Source organism: Lissotriton helveticus, chromosome 3_1 (assembly GCF_964261635.1).
Source record: "Lissotriton helveticus chromosome 3_1, aLisHel1.1, whole genome shotgun sequence".
Taxonomy (NCBI): Eukaryota; Metazoa; Chordata; class Amphibia; order Caudata; family Salamandridae; genus Lissotriton; species Lissotriton helveticus.
In genome coordinates this window covers 1313874024-1313895679 of record NC_136061.1, presented here as the reverse complement: position 1 = coordinate 1313895679, position 21656 = coordinate 1313874024, and the positions used below count along the sequence as shown (strand labels likewise).

General features: G+C 50.8%; 1 protein-coding gene across 6 annotated transcripts in view; it reads right to left on the bottom strand.

Annotated features, from left to right (window-relative positions):
* The window catches only part of PRDM10 (PR/SET domain 10), a 1331210-nt gene that overhangs the window by 1169336 nt on the left and 140218 nt on the right, over nt 1–21656 (bottom strand). The window lies entirely within an intron of this gene.

Below are 21656 nucleotides of genomic sequence, written 5' to 3'. Positions count from 1 at the left end.
GTATATTTTTTATAGAAGTCTCTATAAATTCGCACTTTGCACCTTCTGGAATTTTCCACAAAAAACTTTAAATAGGGAACTAAATCTAAGCTCGGTCTTATCCCGGTTCAGCTTGAGGCAAGAGAGTTCCATTCATTTGGCAACTTCCTCTAGGCACGGGCCTAGGGTGCTAGATGACCTCTCGGGGTGGTTCAATGCCAACACGAGCTGCGTGTCATCTGCATATGTGATGATTTTAATGCCAAATGGTTGGGCGATCTCTGCCAGGGGTCTAATATAGATGTTAAACAGCGTGGGCCTCAGGGAGGAGCCCTGAGGGACCCCACAGCTGAGAGACAGCCGGTTGGAGACTTCTCCCTCAAAACCCTGAATGAACCAGTCATTGAGAAACGTTTGTAGCCATGTTATAGCCGTGCCGGTCACTCCCACTCTTTAGCCGAAGAATCAGAGTGCTATGGTTGACAGTGTCGAAAGCGGCACTGAGCTCAAGGAGGATGATCGCTGCCGTGCCTCCCTGATCCAGTATCCGCCTCGCTTCCTCAGTTACTGCTAAAAGGACAGTCTCGGTCCCTAATTGAGGGCAAAAGTCAGTATGGGACTGATGGAGAAGATTGTTGGATTCTAGAAAATCTACTAGGGTAGTATTTATATGTTTTTCCAGAATCTTACTCATCCAGGGAAGGAGAGAGATGGGACGAAAGTTAGCTACATTAGACTGGTCAAAATTAGGTTTCTTTAAAAAGGTCTTTACCAGTGCGCATTTCCATGCGGGGGGGAACCGTTCTTCAAGAGATGGGAGTTGACAAAATTAAGGATTACAGGGCGAATGGTGTCGGCAGCTAAAGCACAAGTTACTCACTAGTGTAACGATATATCTGTAAGAGACATTAGTTAGTGATAGATTCCTTACCTTAGAATATCCCCAGGCGCCAGGCTGGATCCAGAAAGTTGTTCTGCTCAGCAGTACCACTGCGCGCCAGTAGGTGGCGTCCTGCAGCTCTGCGTCCGTCACTGGCATCGTAGGCGTCGAGATGACGTCACGGAGAGGACTTAGGCGCCACCCATGCGCGCGTACGTCAGTTCTATACGCAACTATTCCGCGCCGAAACGCAGAGCCATGCAAGAAACAGACCCATGGTGCATAAAACTAGGGCCCTAAAAAAGGGATAACCTTAACCCTAGTAATCAGATCGCAGAACGCGGAGGATGGGCGGGGCGGTAAGGAATCTATCACTAACTAATGTCTCTTACAGATATATCTTTACACAAGTGAGTAACTTGTGCATCTGAAAGAGACACGTTAGTGATAGATTCCTTACCTTAGAATAGATACCCCAGCAATACCAACCCTGGAGGAGGGTCTGCGAACAGTATCACACCAGAAAGTCTCGGAGCACAGAATGGCCAAAGAAGCCGTCTCTCGGGACCTGACTGTCAAGGCAGTAGTGCTTGGTAAACGTATGCAGCGAGGCCCACGTAGCTGCCGGACAAATGTCCTGCAAGGGAACGCCGCGTCCCAAGGCAGTAGTGGCTGCAGTCGCCCTGGTCGAATGGGCACGCATCCCCACAGGAGGCTCGTTCCTGGCCAAGGAGTAACATGCTTTGATGCACAGAACGACCCACCGGGCGATGGTCCGTTTGTGCACCGCCCGACCTTTTTTGGCGCCCACGTAGCCAACAAATAGCTGATCATCTACCCGGAACTGCTGTGTACACTTGCAGATAGAATGCGAGCGCGCGTTTTGGGTCCAGACGGTGGAGCCTCTCCTCTTCCCTGGAAGGATGCGGAGGCGGAAAGAAGGTGGGCAAAGTGATGGTTTGCCCGATGTGGAAGGGCGTGACAACCTTTGGCAAAAAAGAAGGACGAGTCCTTAGAACCACCTTGTCCGGATGAACAGAAAGGAAAGGAGGTTTAGAAGAAAGAGCCTGGAGCTCACTCACTGGTCTGGCAGAGGTGATAGCTACCAGGAAAGCCGTCTTGGGAGTAAGAACACGTAAGAGACAGTTGTGAAGGGGCTCAAAGGGAGAACATCAGAAAAGTCAAAACAAGATTCAAGTCCCACTGAGGCATTATGAGGGCACAGGTGGAAACGTATGCATAATGCCTTTAAGAAAACGGTTAACAAGCGGAGATTTAAAAAGAGAAGGCTGATCTGGAAGCCGTAGAAAGGCAGGGATGGCCGAAAGATAACCTTTGATAGTGCCCAGAGCAGAGCCCTGCTGGGCCAAAGAGAGAAGGAACAGAAGAACCTCAGAAAGCGGGGCAGAAAGGGGAGCCACAGCCTCTTCGAGCCCAGTCCGGAGCCACAAGAATGACTTGAGCCCGGTCGCGCCTGATCTTCAGCACTCTGGGCAGAAGTGGTATAGGCGGAAAGGCATACAACAGACTGCAGCTCCACTCGAGACGAAAAGCGTCTCCGAGCGATCGCCGCATTGGAAATTCCAATGCGCAGAACTGATGATATTGCACTTTCTCTTCGGTGGTGAATAGATCTAACCAGGGCTCTGCAGAAAGAGACCTTGCACCACGTCCGAGTTCAGACGGCATTCGTGATCCACCATGCACCGGCGGCTGAGTTCGTCCGACCTGGCGTTCAGAGAACCTGCCAGGTGTTGAACCACCAAGGTAAGGCCTTGACGTTCCAGCCATGTCCAGAGGCGCAGAGCCTCCTAACATAGGGCCCACGATCCTACCCTGCCCTGTTTGTTGCAATACCACATAGCGGTGGTGTTGTCCATGTTCACCTGCACTACACTTCCCCAGACAGAGGGAAGGAATGTCTTCAGTGCAAGCCAGATCGCCTGCAGCTCCAGAAGGTTGATATGGAGCCGGGACCCCACCGGAGACCAGAGGCCTCTGATCTCCCCCTCTGATCTCCGCCTCTCCCATGTGGCCTCCCCATCCCAAGAGAGACGCATCCGTCACCATTGTGTGCTCCGGTTGGGGAAGGGAGAGGGATCTGCCACTGACCCAATCGCGATTCGTGAGCCACCACTGCAACTGTCGTGCAGCACCCTCCGAGATCTGGACGTGATCCGACAGTGTTGCCCTGATGCTGTGCCCACTGGAACTTCAGGTCCCACTGCAGAGCGCGCATATGCCATCTGGCATGCGTCACTAGCAGGATGCAGAAAGCCATCAGGCCCAGAAGCCGGAGGGTCATCCTGGCTGAAAGCCGGGATAGAGGATGAAAGAGCAGAACGATAGCCTGAATATCCTAGACTCGCTGCTCGGGAGGATAAACCCCAAACAGCGTAGATTCCAGAACCGCTCCGATGAAGGGGAGCTTCTGAGAGGGACTCAGGTGTGACTTCGGCACAATGATGGAGAACCCCAGCAAGTGCAGGAGTTCGGCCACATTCTGGAGGTGAGCGACGACTGCCTGGGGTGAGCCCGCCTTCAACAGCCAGTCGTCGAGGTAGTGGAAGACTGACACCCCTGACCTGCGCAGATGAGCTGCTACCACCGCCATCACCTTCGTGAACACCCAAGGGGCACTGGTAAGGCCGAAGGGGAACACAGCAAACTGAAAATGCTCCTGGCCTACCGGTGGGCCGCCAGGACAGGGATGTGGAAATAGGCGTCCTGCAAGTCCAACGCCACCATCCAGTCTCCAGGGTCCAGGGCAGCCTGGAACTGAGCCAAAGTTAGTATCTTGAACTTCGCCTTCCGGAGGAAGCGATTGACGTCCCGGAGGTCCAAGATGGGGTGTAGGCCCCCCTTTTCCTTCCTGGGGACCAGGAAGTAGTGGGAATAACAACCACTCCCTACTTTCTGACCGGGAACGCACTCGATAGCCCCCTTTGCCAAAAGGGCAGTGACTTCCTGAAGGAGAAGAGCCAAATGATCCCCCGACATGCGGTGGTACCGTGGTAGCATGGCCAGAGGGGAGGACAGAAAGGGGATCGAGTAACCATGACAGATTATCTGCAGCACCCACTTGTCTGAGGTAATTTCGCGCCAGTGGTGGAGGTGGTGACGTACCCTGCCACCCACCGGCGTGGGTTGCTCCCTGAAGCTCGGATTAGGAAGGCTTAGAGGCGAAAGCAGCGGGGGTGGAGGTGGGCTGACCCGCTCGCTGGTTACCAGACCCGCCCCTGCGGAAGCCACAGCTCCGGCCACGCTGGTGGTTCTGCACAGGCTTAGCGGAGGAGTATGCTTGGGTGAACTTATCCTGGCCACAAAAGGAACGAAACCCAGACGTGGCAAGGGCCTTCATGGAAAGACCCAAAGACTTGGCCGTGGGAGTCTTTAACCCCTTCCACGCTCATGACGAGCTGGGCTCGTCATGAGGTAGCCTCCTCGCACGCTCATGACGAGCCCAGCTCGTCATGTAAAGTGCGGTTTTAAAAATCTCCGCGTGCGAGCGGAATTCCGCCCGCACGCATGCGGTTAAAGCGCTCCAGGGCATTGTCCGCTTTGTCCAGTGGAACGCAACCAGGCGTGGCGCCGCAACGCCACCGTCGTGGAGATCGCCCTGCCCAACGAATCAGCGGTGTCCAAACCACACCTGATGGCAAACTTCGCTGCATCCTTTGCCCTCCGCAATCGGTTGGGAAAGGTCAGCCTGGACCTCCTCAGAGCACTGAGGCAGAACCTCTGCCACCGAATCCCACAATGCTTGGGAGTAACGGCCCAATAAGCAGGCGGTATTCATGGATCTCAACCCTAAACTGGCTGAGGAGAACAACCTCTTGCTATATTGGTCCAGTCTCTTAGAGTTCTTATCCGGCGGAGCCGAGGGAACGGCACTCTGATGTCGAGGCCTGAATGACCAGGCTCTCAGGCGTGGGGTGAGTGGTCAAGAAGGCAAGATCACCAGGCACCGGACGATGACGCCTAGCGTGCCACCGAGGCCGGCTGCAACCAAGTACCCAAGAAGACCTCAGTAAGGGCCTCATTGAAAGGGAGCAGTGGCTCCGACGACGTAGATGCCGTCTGGAGCACCTCCGTAAGGAGGTTGGTCTTAACGGCCACCGTAGGGAGGTCGAGATGGAGAGCCTCCGCGGCAAGCCGCAGCACCATAGTATAGGAAGCGCCTTCCTCCATAGTAGGGGGAGGCGAGGAAAACCCCAGGTCAGAAGACACATCAAGTTCACCTACATCTTGAAGGTCATCCACCCAATTCTGCTCAGAGTCACACTGCAGCGCAAGGGGGTCCTCGGAGCCAGAGAGGGGGTCAGTGGCGCTGGGGGCGGCGCTGGGGGCAGCGCCGGCAGCGACGCCAGCCAGGGCCGCGCCGGAGCCGCATCCCAATGTGGATCCCCAGAACAAAATGGCCCGGGAACCGGGGTAGAGGCGGGATAAACGGCACCCAGTGCGGCGCCTGTGGCGGAGCCAGGGGCGGCGCTGGGGCCGGACCCAGCGCCAGAGCCGGAGCAGAGGGGGCTGGATCCAGTGGCTCCAGGGCTGGCGCCAGAGGCGGTGCCGCCGGGCCAACAGGATCTGGACACGGGACCGCGAGGCCCGCAGGCGCTCCGGTGGGAGCCCAAGGCCTAAACAGGCGGTCCATGGCAGCAAGAAACTCTTGCACCTGTTCGGGAGTCGCCGACGGACCTGGGTATAGCTGGCAGGCCGCGGGGCTCCCGGGCTCCGGAGGAGCCACAGGGTCGGAGCCCCTGTCCCCCAAGTCCGCCTCCGGTGAGCGACGGGGGGACGTCGGAGAGCAAACACGCTTCTTCGACTTCTTTTTATGGCGTCACTTACCGGAATCTGAAGAGGAAGACTTAGAGTTCGAGGAGCGACGGCTCTGGTCCCACGAACGGTCCCAAGATCCGGAGCGGCGGTGACAGGAGTGCCGGACCTCCAGCAACTTCCGGCGCCGCTCCCGTAAAGCCTTCGGTGCCATGGCACGGCAGTCCCGACAATCCCGGGAGTCATGGTCATGCTCCAGGCAGTAGAGGCAGACATCATGGGGGTCCGCCCCGACATATTACGGTGGCACGACCCGCAAGACTTAAAGCCGCGCATCCCTACGTTCACCAGGAAACAAGAAAAGGAGACAAAAAGTCCCAAAAACGTGGTCAAAAAATGACCGGGGTACGTGCTCAATCCGGATCTGCGCTTTCAGTGCGGAAAAAGAAAGAACTGACGTCAGCGCGCATGGGTGGCACCTAAGTACTCTCCGTGACGTCATCTCGGCGCCGACGACGCCAGTGACGGACGTGGAGCCGCAGGACGCCACCTACTGGTGCGCAGAGGTACTGCTGAGCAGAAAAACTTTCTGGATCCAGCCTGACACCTGGGGATATTCTAAGGTAAGGAATCTATCACTAACGTGTCTCTTTCAGATATCAAGGATAGAGGAGAGGTCTGCGGAAGAAATGGAGGGGAACTGTTCTTTCCACAACATATTCTGCCTTCTCTAGAGGAGCCACGATCTGGGTGCGCTATGGGGTCCCCTTTCGTAGAGATGGATAGGAAGACAGATGACCAGGGGCGGTACCTCTTAGTCAAAGGCACTCTAGACGGGGCATTGGTAGTCCTAGGCTGTATTTATGCCCCGAATCACGACCAGGACAGACTGGGCGGACATTCCGTGGATCCTGGGAGGGGACTGGAACATGATACTAGACACAGGGCTGGACAGATCGCACCCTCCACTTCAGGGGACAGGGGTTCATAAACTGTCTGACTCCTTTCGAACATGGCTTCAAGGGTGGGGGCTGACAGATATATGGCGCACACTATATCCGACACATAAGGAGTACTCCTACTATTCCCCACTACATAACTTGCATACCGGCCTGGACAGATTTGTTTGCACCAAGTCCTTGATGACGCACTGTACGTCCTCGGCCTACCTCGCCAAAACGTTTTCGGATCATAGGCCGCTAACGCTGGATTTGGACTGGAGCAGGATTCCCTCTCCGGTGCCCACCTGGAGGCTTAACCCCTCGCTACTCAAAGATGGCCCGTTCTGTGCCCATATGGAAGACACACTAACGGGCTACTTCAGAGACAACTGGGACTCTGCGTCCTCGAACCTGGTTGTATGGGACGCCATGAAGGCGGTGGTGAGAGGGGCCGCGATTGGCCGGTTAGTGGGCGCCAGGCAGGAGGTACACGACAGACTACGTACGGTTGAGGGCCGGCTGACAGTGCTTGAGACTGCAGTGGGGACGGACCCTGAGCGCAGGGGGGAACTCCAACTGTGCAATATTGAGCATGCAGAGCTCCTGGAATCCCTAAGGGTAATGGACTACAGAGAATACTTGCGCCGGCAACAGGCGGAGGCGGACAGGTCAGGTGCACTGCTGGCTCGTCTGATTAGAGACACCACAGAGACCCCGAGAATTACGAGTGTCAGAGATGACGCAGGCAGACAGGTACACACACAGTTAGAGATTAATAAGGTGTTTAAGACCCACCTGGAGAGATTGTACGCCCCACCCCCTAATGATACTAGAGATGCCATGATGGACTTCCTGGATGAGCTGCCGATCCCGGCCCTTCCCCGAGAAATCCAGACGGTCCTAGCCGGGCCCGTTACACAGCATGAAATTAAAATAGCCATTCACTCTCTAAACAGAGGCAAGACCCCAGGCATGGACGGTCTACCGGGTGAGTTTTACCAAACTTACTGTGATACGTTGGCTCCTATTCTAGAAAAAAATCTACAAAACTGCGTATGAGACCGGCCACCTACCGGCTTCGACTATGCAGGCTTTGGTCATCTCCATCCCGAAGCCCGGCAGGGACGCACTGGATGTGAGTAACTATAGGCCTCTGTCTATGCTCCCCTCGGAGTATAAAATCCTTAGTTAAACTATTGCCCTGAGATTACAAGCCCACCTCCCTGGCCTGATCCACACGGATCAATGTGGCTTCCTCCCGGAGAGGAGCACTTCTCAAAATACGAGACGGCTGCATGCCCTCATGTCCACTGCCCCCCCGGACTTGCCACATGCTGGATGCATAGCCCTCGACCTGCGGCAGGCGTTTGACTCCCTGACTTGGGACTTCATGTTTGAAGTTTTACGTCGCTTTGGAATCCCGAACGCCCTAATAAAATGGGTTTGTCTGCTATACACGAACCCAACAGCTCGGGCACGCACCGGCCGACACACGTCGGACAGCTATGGCGCACATAGGGGCACCCGGCAGGGCTGCCCGCTGTCCCGCTGTTATTTGTACTTACGCTAGAACCCCTGGCGATTGCACTCCGGACTAGGGCGGCAGAGGCGGAAATCCTGGATGGCGACACCCATAACCTGATCTCCATCTATGCCGACGACATAATGCTGTTCCTACGAGATTTGCAAGGTGACCATACCCCCCTGGCGAATACCTTTGCGCGGTTTGAAGGGTTATCGGACCTGGCAGTTAACCCCGGGAAATCACTGGGGTTCTTTTTCCGCGACGGCCAACAGCTCACCCACATACAGTTTGGGGAGCACGCAATCCAGGTGGCCCGACTACATTTAAGTACCTCGGTATTAATGTTTATCGGAACTCTGCTGACCAGATTGAGGGTAATGTGCGGAGAGCAATTACTGGCCTCCGCAGTAGTGTGACCTTCTGGACGTCTCTGCCCCTGTCTGTCATGGGCCGGGTGGCAATTTAAAAAATGGTCCTGCTTCCCCGCATCTTGTATTATTTTGTGAACCTGCCGGTCCTCCTACCACAACCCATATTTACCATGTTGAACTCGTTATTGATCACCCTGATTTGGGGTTCGGGGAGGAGACGGATAAGCCTCAAAAAACTACAACTGTCCACCAGGCAGGGAGGCCTGGGAGTGCCTGACCTCCGTGGCTACTACTACGCTAGCCAGCTTCTGTGGTTGACAAGGTGGGTGGCGGGTAGAAACCTACACGAAATTGCTTTTACACCACAGGAGCTGACACGTGGGGATCTCCTTTCCCTTCTGCTGCCTGCGGCCAAGACTCCGAGGGATTGCCACCCCTTACTACTCGTGGCTTTGCAGTGCTGGCGGAATGCGCTTAAATACACGGCAGGGACCCCCTCCTACGCAGACAACATCCCTCTACTGGGCCTACCGACTCCACAGGGACCCCCGACGAGACGCAGATTACAACCCTGGATAGATGCTGGGGTAGACAGGGTGGGAGACTTATTCGGGGACGACAACTTGCTGGATCATGCCACCTTTACACAATCCACGGGAGCCCCACAACGGCTGTATCTTCTACACGCCACGGTCTCCCATTACGTAAGACGCACTTGGCTACACAAGGCACTAAGCCAGCACAACACGAATTGGTCCATCTCCTACACTATATGGGGTCAGGCGGACACTTAGTGAAATGGCTATATGTGGGCATTAGAGAACACGCAGCTAGTTCCCTCACCCCACTCAGGGAGGCCTGGAGCACAGACACAGGAGAGGAAATTACAGACGGGGACTGGAAGATCATCCTCGGGCACCCTAGGAGAGTGTCCAGAAATGCTAAATTCAAATTTATACAGGCCATGGTGCTACATAGGGCTTACCTCACTCCACAAAGATTACATAGGATATTTCCCACCACCCCCCACTGCTGCCCTAGGTATCAGGGTGATGACGCTGATATTGTCCACATGTTGTGGGCATGCCCTAGACTACGCTCATACTGGGAGACTATCCGAAACACATTGCACACTATAACGGGTGTGCAGGTCCCGGAGGGCGTCTTACCCTGCCTGATAGGTAATAGGAAGAGACCCAAGGCCTGTAAGGCACAATTGAAATTTACAGACCTGGCTCTCTTGTTAGCACTCCGGAACCTCACTATGAGGTGGAAGTCCCTTAGACCCCCAGGCATAGAGGTGTGAAGGTCAGATATGCTGAAATGGGGAAAGGCGGAGGCAGCGGAACTGCGCAGGGAGGAGGAGAGGGGCCACCGGAAATACCCTGTAGCACAAGACTGGGACCGCATGCTATTGGAACTGGAGGAGGAGAATCTGGAATTGCCCCGGGATGAGGGTGCTTGAACACACACCAGCTATGGGGAGTGGCGATATGCAAGGCCGGCTAGCCTAGACAACCTGGTGACCATGCCTATGAACTGTAACGTCCTTTCGTACAGCCACATAACTGTTAGATGAGTGGTCTAGTTAATGTACACGGGAATGACCAGAAGACGGGAACAGGGTGGGGGGAGTTGGGAGGGAACGGGCAACGGTTGGGGCGATACAGTACTCTATTGACATGTAATAAGTAATACTCTGCTTTGATATCTGGATTTTTACGAACTGTAATGCTGGGACTGATGTATGAAACACTGTGCCGAAGTTACGTTACAGAAAACGGAAAAGACTGACAGTATGTAAAAAAAATTGTTATGCACAATGTAATATCTGACCCAGTCATGAATAAAGAGTTAAAAAAAATATATAAGGATAGAGGAGAGGCTGGGTCAGTAGGGGAGCCCGACTTTATTTTTGCCATGACAGAGTCCAAAGAGGCAAGATCCAAAAGGGGGAATTACCCTAATGAAATTTGTGTTCCGGCAAGTGGCTCCAAGGTCGGTGTCATAGATTGTTGATTCTAAAAGGCCGGAAGAGTCATGCAAATGTTATGAATTTTCTGTTAGAAAAACTCAGCCAAGTTATTACACCTTGTGAGTGCCCCCTCTGATGTTGGCTGCTTCTGAGGCAGATTGGAGAGGGTTTTGGCTATTCGAAAATTTTCTTTGGGGGAGTATGCCACTAGAATGATTTTCTCCTCATAAAAGGCAGCTTGGGCAGATTTAATTTCAGCTTTATATGATCTGATTGCCTCTCTATATTTAAGTTTCCTGGAAAGAGAATACATTTGTCTCCAGGAACGTTCAAGTCTTCTACTCAATTGTTTTAGTTCTCTTAACCTTGTAGAGAACCAGGGAGCAGTCTTCGGCCTGCCTTGTTTGTGGGTGGGTCTCTTAGGGAGAACTACATCAAGGGAGCTTTGTATCCAATAGTTAAACTTTTCGTTGGCCACAATGGGGTTCGGGTCGCTAGCTGGTTTAGTGGCTTCAAGAACAGAAATCCAGAGCTTAGTGGGGAGGTTTGACCAGTTCCGTTCCAGAGCCGAGATTATATTAGGGGCGAACGTGGGTCCATGGATTTCCCAAGTTAAGAGGATTAAAAAGTGGTCCGACCAAGAAAGTGGAGTGGGGGTGCCTACAGTGAGCTCTCGTAAATTACTAAAAACAGGATTGAGCAGATGACCTTTGATATGTGTAGGGTTTAGCACTCTCTGAGTGAGCTGAAGTGCCGAGAGATTGGATATTAATTCATTGGCCGAGTAGTCTGAGGAGTCATCTAAATGGAGATTAAGGCCCCCAAGCACCGTAAAATTAGATGGTGTACAAGCTAAGTTGGAAACAATGGTGGAAAGGGCAGTAGGGAATTGCCCTGGTGGGCGGTAAATCAGCAGACCAGAAAATACTGTTATTGTGACCAGCAAACAAACTAATAAAAATAACCACCGAATGTAACCTAAAATAAATAAACAGACCTGCCGAAACCATTACTTTCTGGTGATACAACATACCACTAAACCTTTAAATGAATTATAACTGCGACAGAACAACCAAACCTCCAAGGACCGGACCCAACCACCTCCGCTGCAAACTCCTCAACACCCGCTCTGCACGCAAACACGCCATCGAGCTCTGGGATCTGCTCGACACCTCCGCCCCAGACATGGCCTTCCTGACCGAGACCTGGTGGAACGACTCCTCGGCGCCAGACATTGCCATAGCCATCCCGGACGGCTACAAGATCACCCGCAGGGATCGCACCAAAGGAACGGGAGGAGGAATAGCCATCGTCCACAAGTCCACCCTCAAGGTCGCCACCCACGCAGACGACACCCTCAACACCGCCGAACACCTGCACTTCCGGATCCACACCGACCCCAACACCACCCTCAGAGGAACACTCATCTACAGAACCCCCTGGACCACGGGCTCAGTTCAGCGACTCCATCGCCGACCTCGCCAGCACCCACGCACTCGCCTCCACGGACTACATCCTCCTCGGGGACCTGAACTTGCACCTCGAGATCAACAACAACTCCACCACCCTGATCGACAACCTCGGCCTCAAACAACTCGTCACTGCACCCACCCACGCCGCCAGCCACACGCTGGACCCAGTCTTCTCGACAGGCTCCCACAGCGCCTTCAACCACACCACCAAACGCCACTGGACCGACCACCGCTGCATTCATTTCACCTTCAAGAAACCAACCACGCACCACCGCACTCAACAGCTGTCTCGCCGCTGCTGGAGCAATGTCACCGAAGACAGACTGATCACCACCTTCACCCAGAACCCACCCACCGACCCCACCAACCCAGACGCTGCAGCCCGCAACTTCAGACAATGGATCGACGACTGCGCCAACACCCTCGCCCCGCTCAAGAAACCCTTCAACAGCCACGCCAGCAAGAGAGCCACCACGTTCACCGACGAGCTCCAGACCTCCAAACACGCATGCCGGAAACTGGAGAAAATATGGCTCCACAAACGCACATCGGACAATTACACAGCCCACAAGGAAGCCACCCGCAGACATCACAACCTCATAAGATTAGCCAATAGATCCTCCTTCAAAGACCACTTGGACAACAACGCACACGACAGCAAAGAGCTCTTCAGCATCGTAAAGGAACTCTCCAACCCCTGCGCCAACGACATTCCGCCCTCACAAGAACTGTGCGACTCACTAGCCACCTTCTTCCACCGCAAGATCGCTGACATCCACGACAGCTTCAACACCACAACCGCTCCGACTAAGCCAGACTCCACCTCCCCTGTGACCACAACACCAGCGTCATCCGCCTTACCTCCTGGTCCAGCGTTAACGACGATGAGACACGCAAGGTCATGAACTCCATCCACAAAGGATCTCCGTCAGACCCGTGCCCACACCACGCGTTCAACAAAGCAGACGCAGCCATCGCACCCCAACTACGGAAGATCATCAACATCTCCTTCGAAACAGTGACATTGCCGGAAAGCTGGAAACATGCCCAAATTAACACCCTCCTCAAGAAGCCCAAGGCGTACCCCAAGGACCTCAAGAACTTCCGGCCCATCTCCCTGCAAAGGTCATCGAGAAAATCGTCAACTGCTATTGGCCCGCCACCTGGAAGACAACAACATCTTGGACCCGTCCCAGTCCGGATTCAGATGTAACCACAGCACCGAGACAGCCCTCATTGCCGCCACAGACTACATCAGGTGCCAACTAGGCAACGGCGAAACATCAGCCCTCATCCTCCTGGACCTGTCTGCCGCCTTCGACGCGGTCTGCCATAGCACTCTAAAGACACGCCTCCTAGAAGCCGGAATCCAAGAGAAGGCCCTTGACTGGACCACGTCCTTCCTCTCCTGCAGAACCCAGAGCGTCCGCCTCCCACCTTTCCGATCCGAAGCCACCAACATCATCTGCGGCGTCCCCCAGGGCTCATCCCTCAGCCCGACGCTGTTTAACATCTACATGGCCCCCCTCACCCAAGTGGCCAGCCATCACAACCTCAACATCATCGCCGACGACACTCTCCCTCACCAAGGACTCACACACCGCCAAAACCAACCTCCACGAGGAAATGAAGGCTGTCGCCGACTGGATGAGGAGCAACCGTCTGAAGCTGAACTCGGACAAGACGGAGGTACTCATCCTCGGACCCACCCCCTCCGCCTGGGACGACTCTTGGTGGCCGACCACACTGGGAACAAGTGGATCCCGACTGAAACAAGAAGAACGGTGACACAGGCCCTCGTCAGCAGCAGACTGGACTACGGCAACGCACTCTACGCAGGAATCCCAGCCAAACACCTACGACGACTACAACGCATCCAAAACGCCTCCGCCTGACTGATCGTCAACGTCCCACGCCGCGGCCACATCCATCCTCCACCTGAGAGACCTACACTGGCTCCCCGTCGACAATAGAATCACCTTCAAGCTCCTCACCCACGCACACAAAGCACTCCACAACGCCGGACCAGCCTACCTTAACAGCAGACTCAGCTTCTACACCCCCACCAGCCAGCTCCGCTCCACCAGCCTCGCCCTTGCCACTGTCCCCCTCATCCAACGAACGACCTCCGGTGGCAGATCCTTCTCCTACCTCGCCGCCAAGACCTGAACACCCTCCCTACCCACATACGGCAGACCCAAGACCTACTCGCCTTCAGAAGACTCCTCAAGACCTGGCGCTTCGAGCAGTAGCAGCACCCCCCTACCCCCCTCACCGCCTTGAGACCCTCACGGGTAAGTAGCACGCTCTACAAGTACTCTGATTGAGTGATTGATTCATAAAAAGCAATATTTTAACAATTCTCAAAATTACATACTTGATTTTTCCTTTCACCTAAAGAATCTGAAACCTGCTTTCTCAGTTTTAGACATAGATAATAATATGAATAATATGAATTTTACATTATTTGAACCTACAAGGTACGGGTAGGGTTTCCGTAAGTCATTCACGTTTTCAAACATTTAAGTCTGAGGTACATGGCTTTTCGCGTTTGCAACTTCCCCTAATAAAATTCAAAACTGTATATGCATTAGACCCTCCTCACATTCTGTGTCTATTTCCAGGTTATAATTCAACGCGGGCAAATAAATTAAACATTAATTTTTTCCTGGGCTCTGAATTGAGGAAATATCATCGAAAATGATCTTAAAGCAACACATATTGGCAACACATTGGGACAAACCTGTAAATCTTAAAATGTTTGTTAACAATATTTAGTAATGGCTGCATACCATATTGGGGTTTACTATACAAAAGGAGCTTGCCTATGGGTAATGATAAGTCTCTGATTTTAATTTTTATTTGGTTATCATTTATTATTCTCAATGATCCGTCAAACTAAATGGAACAAGTTAAGCAACAAGTAAATTGTGACAGACAATTCGAAAAATAATGGCAATTTAGACCACATGCATTTCAGTACTATTCATTGAGACAGCCATCTTTGGCTATTGTTTGATTCGGGGTCTGCAAATACGGCTTATTTTATATGTATTGTTAAGATATATTAAGAACGTGCTAGATTCCATAAAGGGATGCTTAAGTCCTAGAAGCCCTCAGAAAAAAATCAGTTTAAATATTCAACCTCCCTCTCCTTCTATCTTATGAACAGTACACTTCCCTCACTAACAGGTTCTGGACATGTAGATTACAGAACACGGAGAATTTCTATACTTTGGACTGTGCTCAATAAGTCAACAAGCCCAAATGTACTTGATTTTGTTATGCTTACTCAGTCCCCGCCACCCCAAAGGAACCCAGCCAGTATAAAAAGCATTTTGAAACAGCAGATGATCATATTCATTGATGAAATAACAAATAAAAAATGAAAAAAGAATCACATTTTTCGCCACATCTCTCCCGCATGCAATGTTTGTAAGATAAACATTTCTGGCTGGCAAACAAATAACAAGCATTGGCAAAGGCAATAGATCTAGTGTTGGCTGATAGCCTTATTGCTTTGTCAATGTTTTTCTTTTGTTATTGGTTTTTGCAAAACGTTGCTGTCGAGGGAGCTAACAGGCCCTTGTCAATAAAAAAAAGGCTAAAATGTAAAATATGTTTTACGCAATAAAAAGCACACATTGACACAGCAGTTCCTAGCACTGAAGTTGACTACCTTGTGTGTGCATATTCTTCGTGTGAAAGGGGAGTATTTAGCCAATGGCTGAAGTGACCCATTTGCCCAAGCTGTAGTGGGCAGAAGTAACATTTGAATTAAACAATAACAGACAAGTGCATGTAGAGTGCGGGCTGAAACCCCTTATAAGTAAATATATTATAAGGAATATGCTACTTACCAGTATGCATCTGTTCTTGGCATAGAGGGCTGCAGAGTGGTACATTTATGAATAGATCGCCATCTGGTGTTGGGCTCGGATGATTGCACTTGTTTTTCTTCTGGAGAAGTCTTTGTCGTCATAGATGACTCCTCCTCTTGGTGTTAGTGCGCATGGGCATCGGCTCCATCCTTAGATTGTTTTGCCATAGTAGGGTTAGATGGAGTAGTGTAGTATAATACATAAAGATATGCCCATGTAAGTGTATCTAAATAAGATAATGTTGGGACAGACACAGGTTTCCGGGGAGGCAGGGAGGGCATGTACCACTCTGCAGCCCTCTATGCCAAGAACAGATGCATACTGGTAAGTAGCATATTCCGTTCGAGGCATATGGGCTGCAGATGGTACATTTATGAATAGATTGTACAGCAGTTACCTCCCTAGCGGTGGTCACCAGTGTCTGTCGCAACTGTTTGAAATAGAGTTTTTAATACAGCTTGGCCCACTCTGGCTTGTTGTGCAGCCTGTACATCAACACAGTAGTGCTTTGTGAATGTATGTGGTGTAGACCAAGTTGCTGCTCTACATATGTCATCTAGGGGAATGTTCCCTAAGAATGCCATAGATGCTCCTAGTTTTCGTGTAGAATGAGCTCTAGGAGGAACAGTTAATGTTCTCTTTGCTTTAATGTAACATATTTGTATACATCTTACAATCCATCTAGCGATGCCTGCTTTAGAGATAGGATTGCCCTTATGTGTTGGGGAAAATGCTACAAATAGTGGTTTAGTTTTCCTGAAGTTTTGTGTTCTTTCTATGTAGTACAAAATGGCTCTTTTGACATCTAGTGTATGTAGAGCCCTTTCTGCTACCGTCTGTGGCTTTGGAAAGAAGACTGGTAGTTCCACTGGCTGGTTGATGTGAAATGCTGAAATTACTTTAGGCAAGAACTTTGGATTTGTTCTAAGAACCACTTTATTCTGGTGTAACTGTAGGAATGGTTCTTGTATTGTCAATGCCTGTAATTCACTTACTCTCCTGAGTGAGGTAATGGCTATAAGGAAAGCCACCTTCCATGTAAGGAATTGTATTTCGCACCTATGCATAGGTTCGAAAGGTGGCCCCATTAGTCCGGTGAGTACTACGTTGAGGTTCCAGACTGGGGAAGGTGGTAATCTTGGTGGAATGACTCTTTTAAGGCCTTCCATGAAGGCTTTTATCGCTGGTACTCTGAACAGTGATATGTGCTGCCTGTTTTGTAGGTACGCTGCTATAGCTGCTAGGTGTACCCTGACAGATGTGTACGCTAGATTACATTGCTGTAAGTGTAATAAGTAGCAAATAATCTCCTTTGTTGATATGTCCAGAGGGTTGATATTGTTATTAGTACAGTGTATAGCAAACCTCTTCCACTTAGCTGCATAGCATGCTCTGGTGGTGGGACGTCTCGCTTGTTTAATTATCTCCATGCAATTTGGGGGTAGATCTAAGTACCCAAATTCTAGGATTTCAGGAGCCAGATCGCTAGGTTCAATTGTGTGGGATCTGGGTGCATTATTTCTCCATGGTTCTGTGTAAGGTGCATGGGTAGAATTTGTAGCTTTTGATGTGGCACTTGTGAGAGTTGCAGGAGCGTGGTGAACCACGGTTGTCTTGCCCACGTGGGTGCTACTAGTATCATGGTCATTGAGTGTTGTTGTAGTTTTCTGACCACTAATGGGATTAGTGGGAGAGGGGGAAGAGCGTATGCAAATTTGTTGGACCAATTTATCCATAACGCATTGCCCTGCGACAGGTGGTGCGGGTACCTGGACGCGAAGCTTTGGCATTTTGCGTTCTGATGAGTGGCAAAGAGGTCTATCTCTGGCTGTCCCCATCTTTGGAAGAATGGCTGCAGTATTTGTTGGTGCAGTTCCCATTCGTGTATTTGTTCCGACTGTCTGCTTAAGATGTCTGCTATCTAGTTTTGGACTCCTGGTAGGTGTTCGGCTAACAGATAGATGTTTTGAGGAATGGCCCATCTCCAGATTTCCTGTGCTAGTCTGGATAGTTGGAGAGAGTGCGTCCCCCCCTGTTTTTGAATATAATACATTGCTGTCATGTTGTCTGTTCTGATCAGGACTGCTTTGTTGGTAACATGTATTTGGAAGGCTTTCAATGCTAGAAACACCGCTAGTAGTTCTAGGTAATTGATGTGCAGTCTTTTTTCCTGCACACTCCACCTTCCTTGTACTGTGTATTTCTCCATATGTGCTCCCCATCCTGTGAGCGATGCGTCCGCTGTTATTGTCACCTGTGGAATTGGTTCTAGGAACGACCGCCCCTTGGCAATGTTTGTTGTGTTCCACCACTTCAGAGAGCGGTGTGTGCGGTCGTCTACCAACACCAGATCTGTAATCTGTCCTTGAGCCTGATTCCACTGTGTCGCTAAGCATTCTTGTAGCGGACGCATTTGTAGTTTGGCATATGGTATTAGCAGTATGCAGGATGACATCATCCCTAATAGCTGCATGAACACTCTTGCTGGTAGTGAGTGTTGTGGCTGGAATCTTTGAATGATTGTAAGCATTGTTTGGATCCTGACTGGATTGGGGTATACTTTGGCTTTTTCTGTGTCTATAGTAGCCCCCAGATATTGTTGAACGTTGCTTGGTTGTAGGCGTGACTTTGTGTAGTTCACCGTGAACCCTAGCTGGTGTAGTAGCTGAATTGTCTTTTGTGTGTTTTGAAGACATTCCTGTTGTGACTTGGCCTTTATTAGCCAGTCGTCCAAGTATGGGAAGACATGTATTTGTTGTCTTCTTAGGTGAGCTGCCACCACTGCCAGGCATTTTGTGAACACCCTTGGTGCCGTTGTGACACCAAACGGAAGGACTTTGAACTGATAATGTTGTCCTTCTACCACAAATCTGAGGTATTTCCTGTGGGCTTTGTGAATCGGGATATGAAAGTAAGCGTCTTTTAGATCCAGTGTAGAAAGAAAGTCCCCTTTCTTCAGTAAAGGAAGTACCTGTTGGAGCGTGACCATGTGGAAATGTTCCGAATTTATGTATGCGTTGAGAGGTCTTAGGTCCAGTATCGGTCTTAGAGACCCATCCTTTTTGGGAATTAGGAAGTATAGGGAGTATACTCCTGTTCCTTGTTGGTGCTGTGGAACCTTCTCTATGGCATGCTTCCCTAGCAGGGATAGTACTTCCTGCTTTAACAGTGTCAGGTGATCTTGTTTCATTGGACGCTGTTTGGGGGGGATGTTTGGTGGGGTAGATGCGAGTTCCAGGCAATAACCATGTTGGATAATTTGTCTCACCCACCTGTCTGATGTGATGTTTTCCCAGACAGGTAGGAACTGTGATAGGCGTCCCCCGACCGGTGTTATATGGTCTGGGGGGAGCTGTATGAAGTCACTGCTTTGGGGTTGGAGAGTTGCGGTTGTTGTTGTTTCCGCGACCTCTACCCTTGTTGTTGTTACCTCTGTAACTACCTCTAGAATTACCTCTGGGTGATGTAGGTGTAAAAGAGGTTTGTTGCTGGCTTGTACCTGTATTTTTGGATCCTCCTCTATAGGTGGACCTACGAAAGGAACCTCTTTGTGTCGGCTGTTGCAATGCTCCCATTGATTTAGCCGTTTCCGTATCCTTTTTCATTTTTTCTAAGGCCTCATCTGTCCCTGTGCCGAAAAGTGTTTTCCCATCAAAAGGTTGGTTCAGTAACGATGTTTGTACCTCTTGTTTGAACCCTGATACCCTGAGCCATGCATGTCTCCTTAACATGATGCTTGTGTTTGTAGATCTTGCTGCAGTGTCTGCGGCGTCTAGGGCACACTTTATGGAAGTGTTAGTAATTAACTTCCCTTCTTGTAGGAGTTGATCTGCCCTCTTTTGATGTTCTTTAGGGAGATGTGTGATGAGTTTTTCTAATTCATCATAATGCGCTCTGTCATACCTTGCAAGTAGTGCTTGCGTATTAGCTATGCGCCAGCTGTTTGCTGCTTGAGATGCTACTCTCTTGCCAGAGGCATCTATTAGCTTAGACTCTTTGTCAGGAGGTGGAGCTTCTCCTGTAGATAAAGAGTTTGCTCTCTTACGAGCGTTTGTGACCACTAGTGAGTCTAGAGGAATTTGCCCTTTAATGTATATTGGGTCTTTTGGAGCTGCCCTATATTTTTTATCGATTCTTGGGTTCAGTACCCTAGCCCTCACTGGGTCTTTGAATATCTCTGATGTATGACTGAGAAGGCCCTTAAGCATTGGTAGTGTTCCTGATGTTCTTTGTGCAGTAGGTAGTGTTTCTAATAAGAAATCCTCTATTTGAGGTTCTGCATGTAGTTCTACCTTGTGATATGTTGCTGCTCTATTAATGAGTTGCGCAAAACCAGTATTATCATCAGGAGGTGAAGGTTTTGAAGGATACATTTCAGGGTCGTTATCGTTATCTGACCCTACATTGTACTCTTCCCATGGGTCTGCCTCCTCTGGGATTGTGTCTTCATCATCCCCAGGATGTTCCCCCTCCCCTGTGTCACTCTCTACATCTGTTGTAGGTGTAGATGGTCGTGTGGGAGGAATATTTGGTCTATTGTGAGGAAGAGGAGAAGATGGTGCGTGTCTAGGTTTTGGAGAAGGGGGAGGAGTTGTATTTGTCCCCATTGTTCTCTTCTTCGGATGAGTTTTGTCGTCCGAATGTTCATTCTTCCTCTTTTTAGGTAGTTCTGTGACTACCTTGCCAGTTTTTGGATCAATAAACAGAGTCTTTTGTTTAGGATCAGTCTTGTATTCCTGTGTCGGTACCGCCGTTTTCGGTTCCGAAAGGTGTTTTTTCTTCTGACTGTCCATTTGTATTTTCGGCACCGAGATTTTATTCGGATCCGATGTCTTCGGTATCGAAGATGTCCCCGGTGTCGAGGGTGTTTTCGACGTCGAAACGTGTTTCGGTGTCGACATGGACTGCTTCGACTTCGAGCTTACATTGACTTGGAGCTTCGGTGTCGATGTGGTCAGTTTATCGGAACCACCATGATGGGAGACCGAGTGTTTCGGTTTCGTTGCCGGGCTCGAAGGCGGGGCGTCGGAAACTTTTTTCGGTTGTCTGACCGGGCTCGAGGGCGGGGTCGACACCGTGCGGGGTCTTTTCTTTGGTAAAGGGACGTCGTCACTCACGGTTTGTTGGACGTCGATTTCCTCGACGTCGGACTCGTCCACTTCAGACCCCGCCTCGTCGGCCTCTTCTTCCTCCTCTTCTGGGTGCTGGTCCTCGAACAGCTCCGGGATTGCTTGTGACTGCATTCTCGATACCTCGTGTCTTCGGGCTCGACTGTTTCTAATCGTCGATTTTGAAGAGAACGCTGCACAGGCCTCGCAGTCCCTGGATTCGTGTTCAGGGGACAAGCAGAGGTTGCACACCTCGTGTAGGTCCTTGTGTGGGAACTTAGCACCACACGTTGGACATTTTTTGAATGGAGTCCTTTCCATGGACCCCGGGCTGGACTACTTAGAGTTTCTCGTAGTCGTCGTCCTTCGAAACGCGTCGGTATGGAAGTGAAGCCGCGTTCGATAACAATACCGTCGAATTGGAAAGGGTTACGCGCCGAATATAACCTTCTTTATCGAAGTCGGTCCGGAGCGCTTCGATCCTCATCCGAACCCGATGGCGGAAAAAAACAATCTAAGGATGGAGCCGATGCCCATGCGCACTAACACCAAGAGGAGGAGTCATCTATGACGACAAAGACTTCTCCAGAAGAAAAACAAGTGCAATCATCCGAGCCCAACACCAGATGGCGATCTATTCATAAATGTACCATCTGCAGCCCATATGCCTCGAACATATAATTATAGTAAAAACAAAACGTCTTGAATAACAGCAGATCTAAAAAGAAGCAACAGTAAACAACCTTAG